General features: G+C 47.1%; 1 long non-coding RNA gene across 1 annotated transcript; it reads left to right on the forward strand.

Moving 5' to 3' along the window:
- The first annotated feature begins 743 nt into the window (after nucleotides 1–743).
- On the forward strand, nucleotides 744–1718 carry LOC143824704 (uncharacterized). The gene is made up of 3 exons (XR_013226837.1): nucleotides 744–823; nucleotides 1028–1249; nucleotides 1637–1718. It is a non-coding gene; the product is annotated as an uncharacterized LOC143824704 (long non-coding RNA).
- Nucleotides 1719–13003: the final 11285 nt, after the last annotated feature.

Genomic DNA, 13003 nt, shown 5'->3' on the forward strand with positions numbered 1-13003 from the left:
TTTCTTAGTCAGATCAAAATGCATTGGCAAAAAAAGAAAAGAAAAAAGAATTAACCAGCTGATCTGCATATAGAACAGATACTTTAAAGAAACGGGGAGAAAACCTATTTGGGTGACTCGCAAGTGAGAAAGACAGTGAGAAACTTGAAACATTAATTTTCTTCCTGGAAATTGGACTTCCAAGGGCCTGTCCGGGCAGCTGTTATTTTGGCAACTGATTCTCGGTGCATTCTTGGATGTCTGCAGAGATGTGTAAGCCCTGGAATTCCCACTCCTCAGTAGGAGATTTGATAGAGAGTACCCCAAGAAAGTGGGGATGGTTCCTGCAGGGCCCTCAGCCCTTCCGGGAGTTTATTCCACCAGGTTGGGGCCAGGACTGAAAAGGCCCTGACCCTGGTCAAGGCCAGGTGAACTTCCAGGACTGTATCCCAAACTATAGCAGCAGGTCTAGTTTGGGGGAAACCATGGCTCTGTGCTTTGCATGCAGAAGGTCCAGTTTCTCTGGTTTAAAAAGGACCAGGCAGGAGGTGACGTGAGAGATCTCAACCTGAGATGCCGGAGAGCTGCTTTACGTACTGACTTTAATGGTCTGATTTGGTCTACAGCAACTTCGCGTATGAGTTCTTACGGGCCACTGTACAGACGATGCCTGCCTCTGTTTTGTTCCAGCAATGCCAGAGGTTAAAACCATAGAGTTTCTGGCATTTAAAAAAAAATATTTCCCCCTGCTGCTGCTTGGGCAGTGGGAAATGAGGCCAAGAGATGCTTAGCAGTTCCAATTCATGGCCCTATGCACAGGTCTGATGCGCCCTAACAGCCACAGGTATAGTTTTTTGCCAGATGACAGCATTATGTTGTGTGTATTTTAGGGAGAAAATATCGGGATGGGGAAAAGAGCCTCTCGCTCAGGCGATATAACAATGCTAAAAGCCAAAGCCCAGGTGCTAACAGAGTGTGGAGGAGTCTGCTGAAGGAGAAGTAATCATAGCAGCGTATTTCATTTTTTTTTAAATGCTCTCTTCCTCAGGGCGGCCTGTGTTGTGTGATCACACCGCAGAAGCCTAGCATTTCAACCTGACAATTTCAGCGCTCATTGTGTTTATAAAGACCCAAATTCTAAACCTTACGGGTGTGAAGGCCAACTTCACAGCAGCCAGACACTCTGGTGACCTCATTGCCTGAGCAAGTGGAATGTTTGTGAACATTACGTGACTCCGCAGCGGCAGCTTCACAGCATGATACAAAGCAGGTAACCTTGGGTTGAGTTTTATTATTATTATATGGGCTTACCATCAATTTATATGATGTTTGCTGGAGGCTGATAGACCAACCAAGCCACAGATCTCTCTGCCCCTGTGACCTTATATTCAAATACTGACAGTATTAGAGGAAGGAGGGAACAACTGCAACATACCAAGCTATGTGAAATAGAAATGAGCAAAGGAATGTTTGCAGTTATTTCATCTCAGAAAGCTGAGTGCTCTGGATTATCTTGGAGACTCACCTTGATGGTTTGCAAAGAAATGTGAACTGGGCCCCCTCGCCCACTCACCCACCCAAGTTGCAATTTTGGAACAAGGGAACCTTTTAGAATATTGTCAATACTTCACAGCTTAATACCTCCTTCCATTTGCAGAGGAGAATGCCTTTTGCCCGAGACCCCCTTTGATTTGCAAAGAGTTTCCGGCTGAGGGAAGGGTGAAATCGAAAACTTGGTGGCTTCAGATATTGTCCACTTCCTGAAACGAGATTGCACTTTCAAGAGGCTAAATAAATATTAATAAACCATAAAAGTGCGGACTTGCCTTGCAAAGGAGCAACTAACAGATGGTCCATAGTTAACCATAAAATCAGTTTCACTCGGAGAGGCTGGGGAGTAGATAACAGCCTCTGAGAGATGGGTAGCTCTTTCTTTCTTTTTTAACAGAGGCAGATGGAGCTCCGGGTTTAAAATACTTTCATGAACCCAGCCCCATCTGGTGTAATTTTTGATGATACAGTTTAGACCTATAGAGTTGATGGAGGAGAGAATCACGTTAAAGGTCTGCTGTTTGATTCAAAGCTTAAATGGATAGCCGTCTTCAAAACCTGGGCCTAACACTCCCGAGAGACCCGTGTCTTTCTTTACAGCCTGCCAGGCAGATTGAAAAAAAGAAAAAAAGAATTTGTGTTTTCAAATTCTCCTCCACTAACATCGATGTTGAATAGACAGCAGCTAGCCTCAGTTGTTGTTCTTAAAATGTATGAGATATGTGGCAGGTTAGACATTGTGAATTTATCTGCCACAGGATGTCGCCTTTTAAAACGATCAGACAAATTCACGGGATTGCGGGCTAATTTAACTTCATTTATATCTCGCTTTTCTCCCCTGTGGGATCTCCCAGCAATTAAGAGCCTTCTCCTTGGTCCCGTTTTGTCCTCACAACAACCCTGTGAGGTAGGCAAGGCGAAGGGCATGTCACTTGCCCAAAGTAATCCATGAAGCGTCTACTGCTGAGTAAAGATTCAAACCTGGGTCTATCAGATCGTAGCTTGACACTTAACTGCTACATCACAGAGTATCTTTGGATACCAGATTCTAGGAAGAGCGTTCACAATTCCCCTCCGATAGTAATTCCTTGCAAATGGAAAACTACCAGAGCATGCAGGGCGAGGCCTGTTTTGGCCTGGCCCAACTACTAGTTGGAAATGGGACAGATCCTTCTACTACCTCAAGATTATGCCAGAATTCCTTTACTTTATCCTCTCAGCCCAGAATTCCTCCTCCTCATTCTACCACCTCAGTGTTACCTCAGAACTCCTTCTCCTCATTCTGCTGCGCGTGAAGACCGGGTTTTAAACCAGCAGATTCTTGCATCTGTCTTTTATTTTATTTTAAAAGCCCCCCCTCCCCCCCCGAGAACGTTAGGCACATTTCTCCTGGGGCATTCCAGTTTGGCCTGAGGCTCATAACACTTTGCAATTAAAATGAAAGGGGTACATCCCTCATATATTCCCGCAATTAAAACGAGCACGTCACTCATTTTAATGAATGCAATTGTGATTAAATTTTAATTAACGATTGCGATTAAACATGTAAAGGATTTGCTTCTTTTATACACGCCTGTCTTATCAGACGTCACTGAAAGTTCGAGCCTCACCCTATAGGACATCTAGAACTTTATTGCTGAACCCAAGTTCCCGTTTGTCTGTTTTGCTTTCGTCCCACACATTCGGCTACAGCAGAGTTGCTATCTAGCTCACGAGTAGCCCCATTTGATTCTGCTTGGGGTCCAGAGCCAGCCTGGCTGGATAGAATGACAGACTGGAATCCTGGAAGATCTGGGTTTGAATCCCCCCTTCTCCCCTTGGGAACCTGCTGGGTTAACTCATTGACTCTCAGCCTGGCCTACCTCACAAGGTTGTTGCTGGGAGAAGATGGGGGAAGGGAAAACGATGCTCTAAGCCCGAGATGGCCAAACTGTGGCTTTCCAGATGCCCATGGACTACAATCCCAGCACATGCTGGCAGGGGCTCATGGGAATTGTAGTCCATGGACATCTGGGGAGCCACAGTTTGGCCACCCCTGCTCTAAACTGCTTTGCATCCCACCTGGGAAGAAAAGCCAGATCTAAATATGAACCTGCAATGCCACACAGGACCATCCAACTGAGCTTCTCCACCCCATAAAGCCCTTTTCCTACAACTGGCCTCTCCGTTTTGTCTATGGCCCTGCTCCCAGGCACCCTTACATCATCTCGAGTCACCGTCCCCCCCTGAATGTTGAGACCAAATGAATTCCGGCTGTAATTGGAGCTGTGCCGAAGTATTAAGAAATAAGGAATGAAGCAGGGAAGAGCAATTCATCCTAGTTAGAAGAGATGGGGGGGGGGGAGAGGAGAGGGGAAAAAAAATCAGAAGGCAACAGAGGCCAATAGAGTTAAGTAGCCGTTTCAAGGATAGAGATTAATACAAACAATCAGTGGGGAGGCCCTTCTGCAAGACAGAAACAAGCTGCTAAGGTGCAGGATTTAAAGATTCTCTCCCAAATTAGGAATGCAAAGAAAGGCTCATTAAAGAAAGGAGCAGCTGTTAGCATGGTGAAAATATTTCCATGGCCAAGGCAATTTCCTTAAAAAAAAAAAAAAGAGTGTGCAAAAGGCCAAGGAAACATGTGGAGCTTATTGAGGAGTGAACCAGGCAAAAGAGGAGGGACGCCAGCCTGCAGGTGAGACCTGGGGATCTCCTGGCGTTACAGCTCATCTCTAGGCGACGGAAATCCGGTCCCCTGGAGATAACACCTGCAGTGTTGCATGCCACTGAGGTCCCTGCCGTCCCCAGGCTCCATTCCAAAATCCCAAGGAGATTGTGGCCAAAAGGGACCTGGCAACCCAATAAAAGAGAGAGAACAGCAAGGCCCAGGGACAGAGGTCTGATCATGTTGCTTCCCTGCTTGTCGAGGAACCCACTTCTGGACATGCTAAACGGTGGCAAAGGCCTGGGAAAACATTCGCACAAATGGCGCTTTCGTGGGTTGTTTTTCCGGCCAGGCTGACGATGTGCAGCGAAAGCACGACCCCCTCCCCCTCCCCTCTTCCCTAGACGTGGGCCGCTCTATTCGTTAAAGGCCTCGCTGATTTATCGCCAGGTCTGTCTTGAGCAGAAGCACGTGCGGATGTCCAGATGGCGTTGAAAGCGCTCATGCAGGGCTGTTTATGAGCTGATGTCGGATGTGGTTAATTAGGAAAGGGGGTAACTCTCGTGCTATCCCTGGGGGAGATTTTACGCTAGTAGGGTGGGGGGACGAACGCCGAGCTGGTGTGGTGTTGGAGGGCCGCGGGGATCTCCTTTCATTGCTCCCTCTGGGTCTAAATCAAACGCACATCTTGTGATGGAGGCAGGACACATTGATCCTCTTATCCCGGCATCTCAAGGCAGGGATCTGATAACCATCTTCAAGTATTTAAAAGGGTGCCATATAGAGCAGGGGAAGTCAACCTGTGGTCCTCCAGATGTTCATGGACTACAATTCCCATGAGCCCCTGCCAGCATTTGCTGGCAGGGGCTCATGGGAATTGTAGTCCATGGACATCTGGAGGACCACAGGTTGACTATCCCTGATACAGAGGATGGAGCAGAGTTGTTCTCTCTTGTCCCGGAGGGACGGACCAGGATTAGCCTAAAGTGTCCAGGATAAGGATCTGTCCAGCTGCTGGTCAGCCACTGTGTGAACAGAACTCTGGACTTGATGGGCCTTTCATCTGATTCAACAGGACTCTTAGGTTTTTCCTACTTCACACACACTCAAAATGACCAGCGGTTCCTTTCACTTGATGGCTAATTTTGAAACGAGCCAAAAGTTTTTCAGTGCCCCTTTCAACAAACTTTTCTGAGCTTCAACTAGCCAGAGACAAAGAGAACAGAGGAGCAAATGCAGGATTTTTTTTTTTTTGATTGGAGAGGAAACTTACCCAACCCTCTTTCCCCTTCCTTCCAGCTTCTGGTTTCCCCACCCTTTCTCTTCCCCACACAACCTCACCTTCAGTTTTTATGGTTTGGTGCTTCAAGCGTTTATGATCAAGATTACTTTTGCTCAAACTGCAGACTTCAGATCAATAAATCCCGGGAAACAACAGCTCAAAAGGGCGGCCTTGGCATGAAATATACAGCGTGGCGTTTGCGTCTTGCTTGCCGTTCTGTATTTGAGCCGTGGGGAAACGTAGGCATGGTGGGAAGGGGCACGGGGTAAGGGCCACAAAGCATAATTGGATTCTGCAGAGGGAGAATCTGTCTTTGTGAAACGGTGCTCAAATAAGGGATGAAATAGGGTTGCCATCCTCCAGGTAAGGCCTGGAGATCTGCTATTATAATTGATTTCTAGACGACAGAAGAAGAAGAAGAAGAGTTGGTTCTTATATGCCACTTTTCCCTACCCGAAGGAGGCTCAAAGCGGCTTACAGTTGCCTTCCCATTCCTCTCCCCACAACAGACACCCTGTGGGGTGGGTGAGGCTGAGAGAGCTCTGATATTCCTGCTCGGTCAGAACAGTTTTATCAGTGCCGTGGCGAGCCCAAGGTCACCTAGCTGATTGCATGTGGGGGAGCGGGGAATCGAACCTGGCATGCCAGGTTAGAAGTCCGCACTCCTAACCACTACACCAAACTGGCTCTCCCCTGGAAAAATGGTTGCTTTTCAGGGTTTTCTGGGAGGATGCCAGATCCCACCTGGAGGTTGGCATCCTTAGGGCAATGGCTTCCATTAAGCCAATCAGATTGCACAGAAATTCCTCTGCAGAAGTGCAAAGTACATAAATCCGATTGTTGCCCTTTTATGGCAGATTTAAGGGACAGAGAGTCGGGCTTGGAGCCTCAGCCTGTCCTTCAGTTCGCCTACCGTGCAGGGTTGTTGCGATGAGAAACTGAGGATGGGCGATGTACATGGGCAGCAGCCCACGTTAAGACAAGAGGCTGCACACGTGCCAATCCCCTGTGGGCAAATTTCTTGGGCTTGTCGACGTCTCAGTGAAATCCGGTCTTGGCCTGTGCTGCAGTTCAGACAGGCAGGGCTGAGTGTTCATCTCCCGCAGTCCAGGATGAGAGCTTTGATTCCCCAGCCATCAAAGGCATCCTTTAATGACACTTTTGCAGAACAAAGTCTGGAGTTGTATTTTTTTCCCCAATTGCACAGAGAGAGAGAATCAGACCTTGTTCCACCTTTTATCTGACTCAAGATTGCCGGAGAACAGATGGATGCAGGAGGCTATGGATGTCACCGGCCCTTGAATCTCAAGAGAAGCGAGCTACCATGACGGGGAGGCTAGACAGAAGATGTTTTGAAGTAAGGGAAGCCAACTGCAGGGCTTTAATCCTCCCTGCAGTCCTTAGAAGCCAGCCAGGAGATGTTCCCTCCAAAGTGTTGGGGGTGGGAGGTTCCAAATTTCATTGATAAGCAGGCCAGTTCTTAGACCAGGGTATCCCCAACCTTTTTGAGCCTATGGTCACCTTTGGAATTTAGGCACAGCACGGCAGGTGTAGCCACTCCATGGCTGTCACAGCTTAGATTCAGGAACACAGCAATGATCCTTGGGCTGCGGTGGAAGCTGCTGCCAAAGCAACCTTAAAAAAAAATCTGCATGGTGAATCAAATCTCCAATGGCCATTCACAAGCCCTACTAGGCAGCAGTCCCACCTGGCCCTGCCCGGTTTCTAAAAACACTAGGCAGGCACCAGGAAAAATGGTGGTAGGCCCAGGTAGGCTCCTGGACACCGTGTTGAGGACTCTTGTCTCCAACCATTTCATCCATGCTGCCCCAAACTGGGGCAGGGGAAAAAAGAATCTGGAATAATGTGGTTCTTTCCCATTTTTGCCCAAAGCATCTACAACTCCTTTTGCGGTTAAGTCTTCTTACTTTTTGGAGACGGACAGCCCCGGCTCTATCCCTGCCCCTGGTATCGATGTTTACTTTTCCCCGCTATGCTCCTTTCCAATTATGATTCATTTTAGTCCAATTAAGCACCAAGCCATACTTCAGAGCAGTTATCCAGTCCAATACTCTTAATTAGTTTGTGAAGTATTAAAAGTCAATTTTAATTATTTCCAATGGGTTTCAATGAAATCTCAATTAGGCGTCTTATGTGTGTTTGAAGCAATTGCTCGACATTTGGTTTTCTAAGTGCCATTTATGTCTGTCGGCGTTGCCACTGAATCATTGGCTCTAATGTGTGGTTTCATTCAGTGGGCACTGCAGGAGAGATAGAGAGAGAGAGAAGGAGATAGAGAGAGAGAAGGAGAGAGAGACAGAGACAGAGAAAGACAGAGAGAGAGAGCGACAGACAGAGAAGGAGAGAGACAGAGTGAGAGAGAGAAGGAGACGCACACACACACAGAAGGAGAGAGAGACAAAGAGAGATAGACAGAGAGAGAGAGAAGGAGAAGGAGAGAGAGAGAAAGAGAGACAAAGAGAGAGAGACAAAGAGAGAGAGAAGAGAGAGAGAGACACACACACAGGCAGAGACAGAGAGAGAAAGGAGACAGAGACAGAGACAGAGAGAATGAGAGACACAGAAAGAGGGAGACAGACAGAAAAGGAGAGAGAGAGAGGAACCTATTATCTCTGACAACATAAGAAGATGCTATAGAAGGATGTTTATTTTGATCAAAAGGCCATTGGATGTAGTTCCCGTTACTCAAAAACTGGCAAGATGCCTTCTCCCCCTGTTCATTCGCAGATCTTAATCCATTTTTAAGCAAGTGACATTCATTGAAAGGGACAGACATTTGAAGCTGATCACTCATTACTGCCAAAGCAAATGAAAAAAGGAAGAGGAAGGAAGCAAACAGAAGTAGAAACTGGTGATATGATATTTGAAATTATATTTTTGGGGAAACTCAGTCATTATTTGATCCAGAGTTAAAAGAGGCAGCGTAGTCCAGTGGCTAGAGCTTGGCTGGCCCTCTCTTGGGACTCCAACCTTTCTCAACTTTTTTTTACCATCGGGAAAACCCTGAAACATTCTTCAGGCTTCGGGAAACCCCAGAATTGTAGTGCTTTTGCAGAACATGGCTGGAAGCAGAGCTGTGGACACGCCCACCCGGAACCCCTCCCCTCCCCACCCCTTCCAGGCCTATTGTTACCAGGACATCTCCAGGTCCCACCTGGAAGCTGGCAAGCCTCGTCACCAGGACCTCTCCAAGAATCTCTCTTCCTTTACATGAAGAAGCCCCCCCCCCACCAGTCCAGGCCACTGAGGGTGGAGCCAGCAGGCCTGAAAGCTCCGGATGATCTCATTCCACTCAAGCCCCCCCTCCCTCCCTTGGCTTTGGCACCTCCACCAAGGCGGCCTCAGGTGATTGATGGCTTTGATTATTGCAGCCACCCGGGTATCTTTCCTGTTATTAATACCCTCGCCATCCTCGTAACTCTCGCCTGTCTGCAAAGTGATGGATTGACCTGTGGGACGTTTGGCAGGAACCGGGCGTGTGTGCGTGAGGGTCTTATTTGGGGAGAGGGGCCGAGTGTGTGTGTGAACTCCTGAGATGCCTCCAGTCCCGAACGGCTGCAGAAACTCGGCCATCTGTTTTCTCGATAGTAGCTTGAAGCCGCAGTGAGAAACCATCCTGCCAACCACCGTGACGGATATGTCGTGGGGCGGGGAAAGACCAGCCGAGGTGCCACTCTGGGCCTTTGCTTTGCATAACGGGGAGAGAAACCGGCCGCCTGTCACAGCCCCCTCGCCATTCATTACTGGGAGCCTTCGATGGGCCTTAAAAATGTCAAGGCAAGGCTGTAAAAGTGATTTGAGGCCTGTTGGGATTTGGCCTGTCCCACTCGGGACACCTTCGAGCCCTTCTGACTGAGGAGAGTGGATTGCTCTGGCTGGCTTAAGGAGAGGCGCATAAACTCATGATGGCGAACCCGGCATGCCAGATTAGAAGTCCGCACTCCTAACCGCGACACCAAACTGGCTCTCTTCCTGCCCCTATCGTATTTGAATCCGACTTTCCGGGCCTTCCCCTGCACAAAGGTGACCCCATGCTCCGTCCTTGAGCTCCGCTCCCACAGCATAAAATCGCACCTGTCAACTTCGGAGACAGCAGCAACCTGAGAAATAAAAACTGCTGCCAAGAAGTACCGTTCCCCCACCCCCCCAGCTAATTTAACTAAAAATCATTTGGTGCCTCCTGCTTTGTTTCTGAATTGGAAGCAGCGGGAGGCTGGGACATGGCGGGGAAAATCCATCTTGTAATTCAATTGGGTGCCACCCAGGCCTCCTCCTCCTCAAATCAAGTTCTGCTCGGGGCAGGGAGTCTTCAGGCACCTGCCTTTGATTTAAGGCCTGACGTTTCTATTCACCCTGGCCCTGTGTGGGGTCTGGATGCCAGTGCTGACCATTGGCAGAGACAAATGCTACTTCCAGTGCCAGTCAGTTGGGAGTGGGGCGCTTGGGGAGGGAAGAAATTCTGATGGCAAATTCTTCCCTAGCCCTATCCTTCTCTCTTAAATGAACCACTCCACAAAATGAGCCATGCTTAAGCTAACCCTAACTCTCAATTTCAACCCAGTAGGAATGCACATTTTAAAACGCATTTTGCATGAAAAATAATGGGAAAAATTCCAATGGTGTTTCCTAAGAATTACTCTAATTCTTCCCTAGCCCTAACTCTTTTTCTTAAATGAACCACTCCACAAACTGAGCCGTGCTTAAGCCAACACTAACCCGAAACTCCAACCCAGTACGAATCCACTTTTTTAAACACATTTTTTTTCCCATGTAAAATCACGGGGGAAAGTATTTGTACATCCGATGGCGTTCCCTAAGCATGACTCGAACTCTTCCCTAGTCCTAACGCTCCCTCTTAAACTGTCCACTCCCCAACCTGAACCAAAACCCTGAATTTAAACCCATGAAGAAGCCATATTTTTAACATATTTTTTACATGAAAAAAGTAAATATTGTTATGTTGATATTGATACTGTTCTGTGTAAATGTTCCAAAATGTCTTATGTAAACCACCAAGAGCCGTAGGGGAGGTATAAAAATCTAAACAAACAAACAAATAAATATGCAAGTAGACATAATTTGGGGCAGGGCACTACCCCAGTGGAGTAGAACGCTGTGGAGTTCATTGTCCTAAGTAGCCATTTTCTCTAAGCAAACCGATCTCTTTAGTCTGGTGATGAGCTATCATTCCAAGTCCTACCTGCGGTCTGGAATCCCTAAGAGAAGCCAAGGCCTTTCCCTGTGGCTTCCTGGCTCTGTGACCCAGAGGCTTAATGCCTCTAAATGTGGAGCGTCACCATGGCTAGTAACCATTAATTGACCTCTCCACTGTGAAATCATTCTAATCCCCTTTTTAAGCTGTTTATTCCTGTGGCCATCACTCTACCCTCTGGCAGCGAATTCCACATTTTAATCACCTGTACGGTCAACCAATGGCAATTGCTTTGTCATAAGAAGCCCCTAGTAACATCACGAGACCTGGCCATGATGTATCACAGAGATGGTTGTCTTGGAGTGTGGTTTAGTGGTTAAAAGCGATGTTCTCCAGTTTGGAGAACCGGGTTTGATTCCCCGCTCCTCCACATGCAGCCAGCTGGGTGACCTTGGGCGAGGCCCAGTTCCCTTAGGGCTGTTTTTGCAGAGTAGTTCTGTTAGAACTCTCTCAGCCCCACCAACCTCACAGGATGTCTGCTGTGGGAGAGAATAACAAAAATTGAGTCCAATGGCACCTCTAAGACCAACAAAGATTTATTCAAGGTGTGAGCTTTCATGTGCAAGCACACTTCCTCAGACAAGATGTGGGGAGAGGAAGGGAAGGTGATTGTAAGCCACATTGAGACCCCTTTGAGAAGTGGAAAGCGGGGTATTAAAAAAACAGTTCTTCCTTTAAAGATGACAAGCCTTCAAAGCCAGCTTCTCTGGGAAGATTATTTTCAAGGGGCCTTCTTGATGCATGTCCAAAAACACTTGTAGGGGGGAGGGGAACAACGACTCCTCCAAAGTCTCCCTCCTTAAGCTGTTGACTTGCTGCCTTGGCCCTAAAATTCGCCTAAGTGCCTCTGACCCAATCCGACTTTGATTCAAAGAACGAAAGAGACTTGAGTCCCAGCAAATCCCCTTTAGGGGGGAACAAAACAACAAACAGAAGATAAAGCAATTCTCACAAAGCCTCTTTTTTGGCTCATTATAAAATCCCTATTATCTCCCTTTATCTCCAAGCCAGAAGTGTTATTTCAATTTAACAGTGGATGAGAAATGCAAAGGAAATGTAATCAAAGGGCTATGGATGCACTATTTAATGTCAAAATGACAGATGCTTCAATTAGGGAGACAGGCTTCTCTCTCCCCAAAATAGATAAAGATGAAATTTTTATAAGATGGTGCTGTTGGGTGTTTATGGTACTGTACAGCTACAAGCTTTCATTACAATATAAATTCAAAGGAAAAGCTCTTATTTCACAGGGATTCCTAATGGGTTTGCCAATATTTGTGTAACTCATGAAAGTTTATCCAAAATGCCACTTTCCCCTCCTGTCTCCATAGCCTGTCTTTGGGTGAGGGGTGGGAGGGTATCAGACTGGCAAGCCCATGAAACAAAAGATCATTTCCCTCTTGGCAAACTAGAACCAGTGTCTTGTTCAAAGACTTTTTGCTGGATCTTCAAAGTGATGTTCTGAACTCAAAAATCTAAATGTTACCCAGAAAAATACAGATGATGCATGGTCAAAATTTCGTCTTGCATTCAAACTGAGCTGCCAACATTTCAGATTTTTAAAATTTAATTTTGACTGTGATTTAAAAAAAAAATGTTATACTCTTGCCCCTCCACTACCCTTTCTGCATTTCTTTCCCAATCTCCCTTTAGGGAAGAAATAATTTAAAAAGAGCTGAGGCCAGAAACCATTAAGCACTGTTACATAAACATAACGATATGTAAATAAAACAATATTTATCACCTTGCCCTTTTGCAGGCAGGGATTCCAAGAACTCCTTGCCTTAAGTCAGTCTCATTGAATAAAATGCCGCTTACTTCTGCATAGACCTGCGTACACTTGCTCTAAATGCAGGGTGCTTGGGAATTCAGCCACTAAAATAAGGTGACCAGATTGTCCCACTTTTGGAGGGACATCTGGGGGCACCTGGCAAACTATAGTTATGTTGCAAGCAAATAAATAAATAAATAAATAAACATTGGACTCCGGGGGCCTTATACCCCACCGAAGTCCCTCCCCCTCACCAAACCACGCCCTCTCCAGGCTCCTCCCTCGAAATCTCCAGAAATTTCCCAGAGATGTGCAAAAGGCACGGAGCTCTTCAACGCTCCACCCTTCCCAGGGTCCAGTCTCACCATTTCCTGCCGCTAATCCTGCTCAAGCCTCTGGCCCATGGGGGTGGTCCCTTGCGTCCCACCACAAGACACGGCCCTTGCCCTTGTCTGAGTTGCTGCTGAGTCCCATCGAGGACTTTGGGCAGGCTCATTAGCCAGCTGTCTTCCTAATCGGTTTCGAAGCGGGGCCCTTAAT

The sequence above is a fragment of the Paroedura picta genome, chromosome 15 (assembly GCF_049243985.1).
Source record: "Paroedura picta isolate Pp20150507F chromosome 15, Ppicta_v3.0, whole genome shotgun sequence".
In the NCBI taxonomy this organism is placed as follows: domain Eukaryota; kingdom Metazoa; phylum Chordata; class Lepidosauria; order Squamata; family Gekkonidae; genus Paroedura; species Paroedura picta.